This window comes from Mustela putorius, unplaced genomic scaffold (assembly GCF_011764305.1).
Source record: "Mustela putorius furo isolate JIRA1106 unplaced genomic scaffold, ASM1176430v1.1 tig00003834_pilon_pilon_pilon, whole genome shotgun sequence".
NCBI lineage: Eukaryota > Metazoa > Chordata > Mammalia > Carnivora > Mustelidae > Mustela > Mustela putorius.
In genome coordinates this window covers 32,901,091-32,914,973 of record NW_025421987.1, presented here as the reverse complement: position 1 = coordinate 32,914,973, position 13,883 = coordinate 32,901,091, and the positions used below count along the sequence as shown (strand labels likewise).

Here is a 13,883-nt window from a genome sequence, read left to right as displayed (position 1 = left end):
AAGGGGCTTTCTGCGTGTAGAATTAATAGATTTGATGTTGGATTGTATATAGAAGATAGAGAGGGAGAGAGCTTTGTGACTTGCACCTTTGATGAATGATTTGCACACTTCAGAAGTCACCTGAAGATCGAGTTTGGAGCTATAATCATTCAGTTTCTGACACATGGAGGCTTAGGTGCCTTTAGATATGTTGAAGAGGGATATGGCAGTGGAGTTTAGAGAGAAATGAAACAACGTGTAACAGATTCTGTTACTGTATGACTTCTTAGAGCTTTTCATGTATTTAAATATGTATGTGAATTGTGACTCTCCAAGACAGGGTTTTGGGTTTTTTTTTGCAGCTCTTTTTCAAATTTGGACCTCTTCTGAGCAGAAAAAAAAAAAAAAATCACAGGACTAGTCTTGTGTAGAATATATTTGTAATTGCTGGTCAATCGGCACAGTTTTGAATATTCTCCTTTCCTGCTGCTTCATATCAATAACTTTATTTGATAAAACCTACTTTGGATACATGGGGGCCAGTGTACTTGAAGATTGTGGAAACGAGATGGAGAAGGATTCCATCAGGACACTGAGTCTCTTAGGGTTCCTCAGTGAGCATTGCCAGTGTCCTTTTGAGTGCCTGGTAGTAGCCGAGCTGAATGCTCAGAGCAGGGAACACCCCCCCCCCCCATCCCATCACCTTTATAGCCTCATCTGGATCCTGTATTCAGGTTAAGTTAATGAACAATAGTCCTGTCCTGAAATCCTTCCTTCTGCAAAAGTTGTTGACTCTCTCATGCCACTCCTGGATTGAATCCTATCGTGAAAATTTAGAATATGTCTCCCTTGGGTTTGTGAATCCCAGGTGTTTACAGTTATTGCCTAGAGGCTCCAGTCAATTGAGTATTAGGGGCTTAAGATTTAGTTATATGAAATTACAAGTTCTCATGAGATTTCCTTAGTGCTTATGACACATATAATATCATACTGTGTGCAACATTTTACAACTGGCTTCTCCATTCAACATCTATTTTGGAAATTTATTCATCTAATCACTTGTAAATCTATCTTTTACAAAACTATTAATATTCTACAATATAAATATATCAAAATATATTTAGCCATTCTACTATATTCAGCTTGATTTAAAAGAAAAAACAAAAGGAAACAAAACACTATGCTCTGGGTAGTATTAGTAGGAAATAAGGAACAGGAAGATCAAATACAAGAATTGAATGATTCTGCCATTTTTTGCCCAAGAGATTATGTGGGTTGTAAGAACTTTAATTTATTCATCTTAATTACCTCTCTTCATATTTATTTTGAAAAATAAATTACCGTCTGAACAGATCTCTAGAAAAACTCTTTATGTCTTTATGTGAAATCCTCCATGATGCTTTTCTGGTTGTTCCAAAAAATATGCTTTCTCATTTTTTAAATGTTTCCTCTCTACTCTAATTAAATCACGTGGAAGCCTGTATTCTAGTTATTTGCAATAGCTCATTAAGGTACGCAGCCTCCTTTGTATCCCCCAGAGTGCCTTACTCAGAGGGTATCTACAGATATTTTTGGGTTTGATTTTTGAATTCAACTAGATTATCTATTCAGTTCTGGTTGTTAGGTGCCTGGTATGTTCTTGAGACTAATGTGTACCATTATACTTTGAGGGACAGTTTGTTATAAAATGCTGAGTTGGAGGTTAATAGTGATTTAAACACTTCCAAAAGTAGATCTGTTTGTTATCCATGCTTCCTAATGCCCCATTCCACCTTATTCTGTCAGTGTGTGATGAAGCACAGCAGCAGAATAATTGCTAAATAGTTGAAAAATTCGAACTCAATCTATCAGTTGCCACCAAGTAGGAAAGAAAAGGCATAAACCATAATTTCCATTTGAAATATTCATAGAAATAAGATTAAATCTGTTACAATAAAATGTTAGTAAGACTTTAAGAAAAATCAATTAGAGAATCATGTTTACTGTTCGAATAACAACTCAAATCTATTATTCTTCAACTTGGCAAAAAGGGTATTTTGGGGTTATTCATATGTAACATTTTCAGGTAGGTACTTCCTTTCTCCAGGAAAACTTTCCATTGCTATGAAGTTTCTGTATGATAATTATAATTTGCAGGATTTCCCTGTGGCAAAAATAAAACAACTAGAAGTATATTTAGGTATGTGCTCATACCTAATAGCAGTGTGTTTAATAGCAACTTAAATCAACATCATTTTGGGGAGCTCAAATTTGCTATCTACTACAGAAGATTCTTTGCTCTCCAAGTGAAGATCATAGTTAAGGAATAATAACATTGCTCAGAGTTTAGGAATCCTGAGGCAGAGACAGAAGTAGGAAGTCCAAGTACCTGCCAAAAATTAATAAGCTATAATAGGATGAGAGGAGTCTTTCCCATTTTTTCATACTCCTTAATTGACTAACTCTAAGCTGCTGTAGAAAATATCAATTCCCTGTCACTTCGCATGGCAAGTCTAGCATTAGTTGAGCAGATTGGCCTATGAACTCTGCGTCTATCAATTTCACTGCAGGCATCATGGAACTGACCATCCTGGATGAGAATGCTACTGGGCTGCTTTTCTGAAATGTCAAAAAATATCACTGATTGCAACTCTTGCATTTTACGACAATAGTAAGTTTTTTGAAGGAAATCTAGCGTGGCTGTTTACAGGGTGAGTGTGTGTGTGTGTGTGTGTGTGTGTGTGTGTATTTTGGACAGAATTCTGGAGTCTGCAGTTTTTTTGTTGAAATTGCTAATGTGATAGCCTCAAATTTTACAATAGGCCTTGATAATGCAGTGTTCACCATGATTTTGTGTATAAATCATCATTAGGAAGCAACATTAGTATTATGTCGAAGCAAGAGGAAAGAGAAGGCCATGGTGTATGTACAGAGCAGGCTTGAGGTTCTAAGAAACCAGGTGCTTCTGACTTTTAATTTAACATGCCTTGGGTTTCTTCAATTCCGTCTCCTTTTGTTAACACATTCTTTTATAAATACAGGCCGATGGACAACAGGCAGTGTCTTCTCACTCTTACATAAAACTACTGATACTCAATTTTGGGTGTTTTGGTCACACTGTTTGTATTCAAGGATATTGTTTTTGCTGCTGATTGCAGCAACTGATCGGATAATTGCAGTCATTGTCTCTATATGACTCCTTCTTTGATTAAAAAAATTAATATGTGAATGTAATTCTGGAGAGCACTGTTCTTAGATTTTATTAACAATTTCAACAGAGTTATGCAAATCAAGACCTCATAAATGTCACTTAATGCTAATGATTTGCAACTTGGTGAGGAGTTTCAACTTTTCAGAAGGATTAAAAGAATAGAGAGAATTTTACATTTTTGGGGAATACAGTGTTAGTGGAGTAGCTAATTGGGAGGCTATTCTCTCCTGGGAGGGAAGACCAGTTAACTTTTTATTTCTCCTTGCTTAAGAAGGATGCTAATGTCTCCTCATTCCCTCCTCAAGCCTTTCTCAAGATGGAGATGCCATCTCTGTCACCTGCCTTGGGGTGAAAAAGCAGCATAGGTGAGTTGCACCGTTTTGTTACCCCAGCAATATGAAGCACTCATTTTCTGGGATAAACCGTGGTTCAGAAAAAAATAGAATTTCCTAGCATGTCAACTTTGGGCATTCTGTGAGTGTCCAGCAAAGAAGGCTGTGAATTGCTTCTGTCAGTATGACTGGGACAAGCTCTTAAACCTGTTGACAGCTTGCAAATCTTTTTGCTGACTTTCAAACAGATTATTGACACTATTATGCACTAACTTTCATGTTAATGCAATAGCAAAATAAAAGATTGAATATCAATTTTCAAATAAAATCTCATATTTAAAAATTAAACCTCAAATCTATATTTATTATCACTCAGCAGCCACTTGATTGTTTCAGGGTGTTGCACTTGAATTCAGTTTTAAGCAACTTTTTTGTTGTTGTTGTATTTCCTCTCTCTCCTTACTTTTTTTAAAATTTATTTTCAGTGTTACAGTATTCATTGTTTTTGCACCACACCCAGTGCTCCATGCAATCCGTGCCCTCTCTAATACCCACCACCTGGTTCCCCCAACCTCCCACCCCCCACCCCTACAAACCTCTCAGATTGTTTTTCAGAGTCCATAGTCTCTCATGGTTCACCTCCCCTTCAAATTTCCCTCAACTCCCTTCTTCTCTCTAACTCCCCTTGTCCTCCATGCTATTTGTTATGCTCCACAAATAAGTGAAACCATATGATAATTGACTCTCTCTTTTAATTTCTTTTCAGCATAACAGAATTCATTGTTTTTGCACAACACCCTGTGCTCCATGCAATATGTGCCCTCAGTTTTAAGCAACTTTTAAAATGTGAGGCTAACTTCCTGGGATGTCTACATAGTTGAGCAGGATTGGGCTAACATTGTATTATTAATTCATCTGTCCGGATAAATTGCATCTGACTTAGGCTTTTACTCTGTGGCCAGTATATTTTGAATTATGTTGTAAACTGTGCCTTACCAGATTGTTACTATGCCTTAACTAGTTGTATTCCTATATATTTCAAAGTTGTTTGTATTCTACTAAAGCTAACCTGATTTATCATACTTTTATAAGCTTGGGTCTCAGATGGTAACACTTACTTATTTTAGTGTTTAATGCTGAATTTCACCTTTTGATTGAAAGCTTATTTAGTCTACTAAAACAGGGTTTGGTTTAAATTCCAATTAACCTTTTGTTTCATCTATGTTATTTCAATGCATAGTATTTCACTTGATAATAGAGTATAATTTTATCCTTTAATTCTTCATTGAAACCAATGATATTTGTTAAGCTAGCTTGAATTTACTGACTCCAGCTATACTGCTGATATGACTCAACTAATCATTGTCCGATAAAATAAATTGTTCCCTTTACAAAATTCATGAATCCTATTTCCTTAAATATTGTTGGAAATGTGAATAAGCTATTTTTTTAATAAAAGTGAATATGAATCACATTTTTGAAAGCTTGGATGAGCTTGCTATGAATCTAGCTTTGGTCAACACTGCCTATTTTGAAATAATCAGTAGGACTTTTATTCAGTTTAATTCAACAAGGCACTGAGGTCCTTGTAATATAGTATAAATTTTCAGTATCATTTCCTGAATTTGAAGAACTCACTATCTAGCAAGGAAGACAAGCACATGAATAGTTAGTATTCTGCTACATGCTCTGATAGAGTAGTATATATGAAGTATGGCACAAGACTGGGAATGGAGCACTGATGTTGGGAAGGCTTCCCAGGAGGGGTGGGACATTTGAACAAGGTCTGAGTAAGAGTACATCAGGCAGATGAGAGGACAGCAGGTGAGATTTCTGGCTGAGAGGGTAGTATAAGCACAGACCAATAAAAGTGTATTGTGGATTTGAAAAGTTTGAGCAGTCATGAGTAAGTGGTTCATGGTATGTGTGTATGGGGCAGGGGAGGTAGGTAGGAAGGTGGGAAAAAGAGGGGTAGGAGATTAAGATGTAGAAGGTTAAATAACCACATGATATTTTGATGCAGCCTAAAATGCTAAAATGTTTTACTTTAAATTATTTTCAGAAGTTTCAAATAATGTGCTTAAAGATGGGATGGAAGATCAGATTGGGTACAGCTTAGGGTGATTATTTTCATTAACTAGCTTCCCTATGAAATCTACAAAACTGGTCAAAGATGAGTCAACACAATCGTCATAAGTTCACCCCTTTTCCGATATGGCATAAAGGTGAATCTACATGCTGTGACTAAGACCATGCTTCACCATAGTTTTCCCTACACAGCCTTGGGACTCAGGTCCCACATCAGGATACTTCCTAGATTCCATAAAGAGGAGTTAAGAGAAAGTTCCAGACACCTAATCCTTCCTACCTCTGAACTCAGATTATTAGCAACACAATTTACTTTGAATCTATCAGGACAAATCCTATGCATCTCTCTCTGATTCATCAGACACTAAGCGAAGCCCTAAACTAGCTATCATCCCTTAGCGTCAGTATTTTCCATAATTTAGAAAGCACAGTATTTTCATTGTGCTTTCTAGAATTCACTGTCCAGCATCAGCAAATATTTCATATGTGACGACTCTCTTATCAAAACATTTAAATCACTTATTTTTATTTTTTTGCTCTAATAAAAGCCTGTTTTCCCCTTGAGACTCTATTTAGCTCACTCAGCTATTGATAGTCTTTCTTTCACAGATTCTATCCTCTTCAAACTGCAGAAACATTTTATGTCATCTAATTATATTACTCATTTTCTATCATTTTGATTTTATCTCAACCTCTGGGTTGTTTCCCTTCTTTTTTCAAAGATATTAGCATCTAATTACCTGTGTTTTGCCAACACCATTCCTACCTTAATTCTACTTCAGTTCAACTTCAACTTGATGATTTTTTTTTTTTTTAAGATTGTATTGATTTGAGAGATGGAGGGAGAGAGAGAGAATATGTGAGCATACAGAGGGAGAGGGAGAAACAGACTACCCCCTGGGCAGAGAGCCCAATGTAGGGCTCTATCCCAGGACCCTGAGATCATGACCTGAGCTGAAGGCAGACACTTAGCCAACTGAGCCACCCAGGCGGCCTTTGATGATCCTTTCAACATTGTGTCCTACAGTGATCTTGTCCTATATCATGTTTCAGCTCTCACTCATATGTTATTACTCTAGATCATATCATAATTAATAATTACAACCTGTCCAATAGATTAATTTAATGCATCCTGCACTCTAACCAGGATTTAGTCCTTTGAGCAATCATTAATAGAAACTTCTGTCCCCTGTCCCAATTCTTTTGTTTCTCTCTTGTTTCATTGACTTACTCGGGAAAAAGCCACTACCCTAGTTAAAAAGAGCTCCTTGCCTGCTCCATGCTTACATTTTTCCTCTGACTAGAGAATAATACCCAAACATGCTGAATGGTTCTACTTTAAATTCATGGCCTCAAACATTAGCTGTCTTTTTTTTTTTTTTTTTTTAAAGAATTTGTTTATTCATTCATCAGAGAGAGCAAGAGAAGGCTGAACAGCATGGGAAGAAGCATGTTCCCTGCTGAGAAAGGAGTCTGATGCTGGACTGGATCCCAGGACTCTCAGGTCATGACCTGAGCTGAAGGCAGAGGCTTAACCAACTGAGCCACCCAGGTGTCCCTCAGTGGGTTTTTAATGCTACCTGGCAAACATACTGAATTTTCATAGACTAGCACAGACTCCTCTTTACTACTTCTTCTATATTAGTCCCTTTTCCTCAAACCTCCCAAACCTTGTCCTCTGTCTGTAATCACAGATAATGGCATTTCACTGAGAAAATTGAAACACTGATAAGAGAACTAAGGACTCCCACAGCTGCATCTCCTCACCTATCAGCTTTTCCATTTCTGTTCTTTTGCCTTAGTGCTTGTATCTGGGCTCCTATCTAAAGCCAGTCCTTTTACTTATGTTATCAGTCTGTCCTGGCTTTCCTATTTGATTATCTTTCCAATTAGCTTCTCAAAGGTGGCATTTCAGCAATTACCTACATTCTTTGTAAAGAGTTGTACTGAGATGTAATTGATATTCTGCAAACTGCTGATGCTTAAAATATAAATTCTGGCATATGTAAACATCCATGCAACCATTACCATATTTAAGATAATGCACATATTCCTTACCCTTCAAAGTTTCATGTCCCACTGAAATCCTTTCCTCCCCTTTCCCCACCTATTCACCTATCTTCAGACAACTACTCTGTCACCAAAGAGTATATTTCATTTTCTTTAATTTCATATGAATGGAATAATACAGTATGTACTCCAGTTCATCTGGCTTTTTTATTCAACATACTTAGTTTGAGATTCGTTGATGTTACCTATTTCAGTAGTGTGTTCCTTTATATTGCTAAATAGTATTCCTTAGTGTAGATGTACCAAAATTTGTTTATCCATTCATCTTGTCAGTGTCTACAAAACAAAAACAAAAACAAAAACAAAAACCTCTGATAGGCTTTTATTTGAATTTGCATTAACTCCATGAATCAGTTTCAAGTAAATACTGAATTTTCTGACCCACAGATATGGATTATCTATTTAGTTAGGTTTTCTTTAATTTCTCTCAGCACTATACTTTTGCACATTTTTGGTTACATTTATTCCTAAGTATTTCATATGTTTTGTGTTATACATGATATTTTTTTTTTCACTGACTGTCCATTGCCAGAATTCGGAAAAAACCTGATTTTTGCATATTGATCTTGAATCCTGTGACATCACTAAACTCACTTATTAGATTTAATATCTTGTTTTACAGATACCATTGGATTTTTTTTTCAAGAAGATGATCATGTCATTGGTGAGTAATTATGGTTTTATTTATTTATTGTTAGTATGGATGTCTTTTATTTTCTTAGCTTATTGCACTAGAGAACTGCTAGTATAATGTTGAATAGAAGATAGGAAAGCAGACTTCCTTGTCTCATTACTGATCTTAAGAAAGAAGCAAGCTGTTTCTCACCTTGTAACATATCGTTGGCTGTAGATGTTTCATAGATACTTTTTATGAAGTTGAGAATGTTCCCTTCTGTTCCTGGTTTGGTGAGTCTTTCTGTTAAGGATGGATGTGAAATTTTGTCAAATGCTTTTTCTGTGTCTCTTGAGGTGATCATATAGTTTTTCTAGGTTAGTTTGTTGCTGTGATTAATTATATTGATTGACTTTTGAATTATTTGCATTCCTGTGATAAAACTCACTTGGTTAGGCTATTGCTCTTTTCATATATTGTTGGATTTAATTTGCTAAAGTTGTGTTAAGACTTATAGCTGTTTTTGTGAGGGAAATTGGCTTGCCATTTTCTTTTCTGGTATTATCTTTCTCTGTGTGGGTATCATTATAATAATGGCCTTATATAATGAGTTGGGAAGTGTTGCCTGTCCTTCAATTTTACGGACTATTTATATAAAAGTGGTATTATTTCCTAAATATTTGGTAGTATTCACCAGTGAGGCCATCTAGTCTAGTATTATTCTTTGTGGGAAGGTTTTCAAAAGCAAATTCTTCAATAGATATAGGGCTATTCAGAGTATCGATTTCTTCTTGACTGAGATATGGTAGTTTTTCTTCCAAGCAACTTTCATTTAATCTAAGTAGTTGAGTTTATTGCCATAGTAATTCTCATATTATGCTGTTATTAACAGTAAAATTTGTTGTTTGTAACTTTGCTCATTCCAGATAATGGTAACCTGTATCTTCTGTTTTTTTTGGTCAGTATGACTAGAGCTTTATTAATTTTATTAATCTCAAATAATCAGTATCAGTTTTTATTTCACTGATATTCTCTATGGTTTTTCTGTTTACTATTTTATAGATTTAAGTTCTGATATTTTTATTTCCTTTCTTTTGTTTGTTTCAGGTTTATTTTGCTCATTTTCTAGATTTTTAGGTGAAAGCTGAGGCACTTAAGATCTTTTTTTTTTTTTCCTAATTTAGGCATTTAAGGCTATAACTTTCACTCTAAGTACTACTTTAGTGGCATCCCACAAACTTTGATATGTTGTGCTCTCATTCATTCTAAAATACTTTCTAATTTCAGTTTTGGTTTCTTCTTTTACGCTTGGGTTTTTTAGAACTATGTTATTCAAGGTTCCAAGTATTTAGGAAATTTCCAGATATCTTTGTGTTATTATTTCTAATTTAATTCCATTGTGATTAGAGAACATAATATGTATAAATCTAATTCTATTAAGTTTTTTGATACCTGATCTATGGCTCAGGATATTGGTTACCCTGGTAAATAGACCATGTACACTTGAGAAGGATTTTTATTTTGTTGTTGCACATAGAATGTTCTCTAAATGTAAGTTATGCCTAATTGATTGACCGCGTTATTCAAATCTATTATTTCTTTACTGATGTTGATTTTTCTTGTTCTATCACTCATGAGAAGGGTATCGAATTCTCTGGCTGTAATTATGGATTTGTCTATTTTTTTTCCTTACAGTTCTATCAGTATTTCCTTTATGTATCTTGAGACTTTATTATTAGTACACAAAAATTTATGATTTTTAGGCCCTATTGAAGTATTGACCTATTTATCATTGTGAAATGACCTTGTTTATCTCCAGTAACATCCTGAGATTTGAAATCTGGTTTGTCTGCTATAAATATAGCTGATTCTCTTTTCTTTTGATTAGTGTTTGCAAAGAATCTCTTTTTCTATTGTTTTACTTTAAAGTTATTTGTTTCTGTATATTTAAAGGAAGTTTTTTTGTAATCACCATGTGGTTGGGTCTTGCTTTCTTATCTAACATAGGTAAGTATCTGTATTTCATTAGGGTGTTTATCACTTACATTTAGTGTGAATCAACACCCAGAGTTTGCTACTCCTGTAGTCTCCCCTTATATTTGGTAACAACTCCATTTTTTTCTAGGCCCAAACAAACAAAAAAAAGAAAGCATTAAAAAATCCTGGAGTTATCTTTCTCTGCTTGACTTATATGATCTCCCTGATATGAGGAAGTGGTGATGCAACATGGGGGCTTAAGTGGGTAGGAGAAGAATCAATGAAACAAGATGGGATTGGGAGGGAGACAAACCATAAGTGACTCTTAATCTCACAAAACAAACTGAGGGTTGCTGGGGGGAGGGGGTTTGGGAGAAGGGGGTGGGATTATGGACATTGGGGAGGGTATGTGCTTTGGTGAGTGCTGTGAAGTGTGTAAACCTGGTGATTCACAGACCTGTACCCCTGGGGATAAAAATATATGTTTATAAAAAATAAAAAATTAAAAAAAAAATCCTGGAGTTATACTTGATTCTTTTCTTCCTTTCATAATCTCCATCTAATCTATTAAGACATTCTATTAGTTCTACCTTAAAACTGTATTTAGAATCTAACCACTTTTCATCATTTTATTCACTAAAAGTGATGTCGTCTTGTTCTGAGCCATCATCATCTTTCACTTTCGTCATCTTTCACTTATGTTGCCAGTTGCTACTTAACTTTCTCCCTGTTTCTTTACTTTTCTCTTTATCAAGGCAGTAGCTAGAGTGTTGCCTTGAAAATGTAGGTGTAAATCAGAACATATCATTTTGCTTAAAATCTTTCAGTAGCTTCCCATTTCATTCAGAATAAAGCTGTCATCCTTCTAATAATAACCAGCATTCCAAATAATCTGTCCCCTCATCTTATACTCTGTCTTTACATTACACTATTCTTCCTTTCACTTCCTCTATTCCAGCAAGTCTTCTTGCTATTCCTTGAAGATGCCATGCTCTTTCTCCCTTTAGAGAATTTGGACTGGTTGTTCTTTTTGTCAGGAACACACCTCTTCTGATATCTCCATGGTTAACTCCCTCAGTTCCTTTAAGTTTTTGCTCGTATGTTACTTTCTTGATGAATGCCATACTAAAAATCATGTCAAAAATGTCAAACTGCCCACTTCCCAAACCCAGCAGATTTGGTTCTTTTACCTCTTCAGCTTCTTCATTATGCTAATCATATTAAAACTTATCAATTTCCTTTCTTATTATTTTTATTGTCTTTCTCATTTCACTAGGATTTAAACTCCCCAAGGCACTGATCTTTTTTTCATTCATCGATACATCATAAACATCTGTAAGTGCTTGGTTCATAACAGGCACCTGAAAATGATTACTTAAAGTAGGAAATAAAAGTGTTTTGATATTTTGCCATGGAAATGTTAGAATAATTGTGTCTAAAAAAGCAAAACAAAACAAAAGCATGCTCATACATAAAGCGGATTGGTGGTTGCCAGAGGCTGGCAGTGGTGGTGGGGGGGGTGCAGTGAGAGAAATGGGTGAAAAGATTCAAAAGGTAAAACAAAACAAAACAAAAATGCCAGGGATAGTTTGAATTACCATTGTATTGGGAGAACTGAACTGTGCTTTTCATAGAAGATGAGCAAGCAATATTTGCTGAATGAATGAACTATGAATGAACTAGTCAACCCTTGGTTTAAAACAGCAACAACCCCTCTCTGTTATATACTTTTATTAAACTTGGTGGATGGGAATTGAATGTTTCAGAAATAATGTATAAAACCTATTTGTTTCAATAATAAAATATTGAATAGTTTGTGAATATGGTATGTTTCTGTCAATCTAAAACATCTGAAAAAAACTATTATATAAGGAGGTAGTCCAGAAAAAAATGATGTCAAAAGATCGATTAAAATTATTTCAAAAATTATGTCAAAATCCATCTATTGCCACCACTGTCAATAGATAAACTCCATTGTCTTAATTCAAGAATGGGCTATGAATGCTTGGGGGCAGAGTTTATATCTTATGCTGTGAAAAATAGGGCTGTATACATTTTTTTAGGAGTTACGCTACAGGCCCAGACATATGTCTTAGAAAAATAAATGGTAGCCATGTAAAGAAGGGTGTATGTGTTTTGGTGAGTGCTGTGAAGTGTGTAAACCTGGTGATTCACAGACCTGTACCCCTGGGGATAAAAATATATGTTTATAAAAAAATAAAAAAATTATATAAAAAAAAATAAAAGAAGGGTGTAGATGAGAAAGCATTTCTGGTAGAAAGCCACTTTGGGGAGACTACTATGTACCTCTGTTCCATGAATCTTTGGTTATTTGATTATCTCTCAGTGTGCCTTGATCTTTAGCATCACACTGCCTTGCACATGTTCTTTCCTCTCCTTCGAAACCATATATCTGCTTTGGACTCCCTCAAGGAAAATAAGGCTTTTTTTCTTCATTCTGGAATATTTAATGTGATATATTTAGTTGTTTGATTATGCATCTGTTTTTGCCTCTGTACTTTGATATCTGGTATTTCCATTTCATTTTTTGTAAAGCAGTAACAAGCATGTTACTTGGTCCAATATAGTGAAGTGACCAATAAATTGTTTGGGGATGGTTGGACGAGGTGATGAGAAAGCGAGGTGCACTGACAGTGAGGATGGAGGGGTGTGTGGGGGTGTGTGAGCATGTGTGCAGCATAGAGGGAATTAATCAGTTGGATGTTAGTCATGAAGGAGATAGAGGAGTCAGGGGTGTCATTTAGGTTTTAGTTTTGTCTTTTGGATAAGTATTCCATTTGCCAGAAACATTAAGTGCTATGGTAGACACAGAAATAACTGTCTCTGTTATTCTTTTGAAAACATTGGGAAAATATCCCTGAGATGTTTTATGTGCTTTCTAACTTATAAAGGAAAATGAGATGCTTGCTCAGACTTGGAACATGGGTCCGGATCTGATTCAGCTAAGCATTGTGGGGAGAAAAATCTTTTTCCAATATTGGGTCATCTTAATTGAGCACGATATTATACATCCATTGGGAGGGTAGCCACATTTATAGTCATTAATATCTTTTTAAAAAATGTATGGCTACAACATCAGAGAGCTATTGTATAAAACAGTTCTAAAGCAGCTATGCAATAGCTGGGGTGATAGCATCTATTTGAATGAGTCACACGTGGCTCTGGAGATTGCTAACTGAGGATTGATTTGGAGGAAATCTCAAAGTCTGTTCAATTTGGTGGATTCTAGTCTGAGACATAGAAGGGGCAATTCAGGGTAAGAAGGTAAAATTAATTGAGTGGGCATTCTCCTCAATGGTAATCTGGCTTACTATAGGATGGAAAAAAGGTAGCTTCCAATCACAAATAAAATTTCTGACTCAAACTGAATTAGTCAGTCTCCAAAGCTGGAAGAACATCCTTAAATATAAAATAAGGGGAAAACATATTCAGATTTATCTATTTTATTCATTGGCATTAGCTGTCTTGAATGTATTAATGACAGAAGTCTTTGAATTGAAACAGGTTCTCATAAATATCTATTTGGTTTAAATAAAGACCACGTATGAATTAATAATCAGACTAGTCTCAGGAATTATGGGTAGAGTGTGTGCTTATTGATGTAATAAAGCAT

General features: G+C 35.3%; 1 long non-coding RNA gene across 1 annotated transcript in view; it reads left to right on the top strand.

Annotated features, from left to right (window-relative positions):
• The window catches only part of LOC101677631, a 61,058-nt gene extending 57,524 nt beyond the window's left edge, over window positions 1-3,534 (top strand). The window contains exons 2-3 of the long non-coding RNA XR_001182227.2: window positions 2,529-2,629; window positions 3,475-3,534. This is a non-coding gene — a long non-coding RNA (uncharacterized LOC101677631). The remainder of the gene's footprint in view (window positions 1-2,528; window positions 2,630-3,474) is intronic.
• The last annotated feature ends 10,349 nt before the right edge of the window (window positions 3,535-13,883 follow it).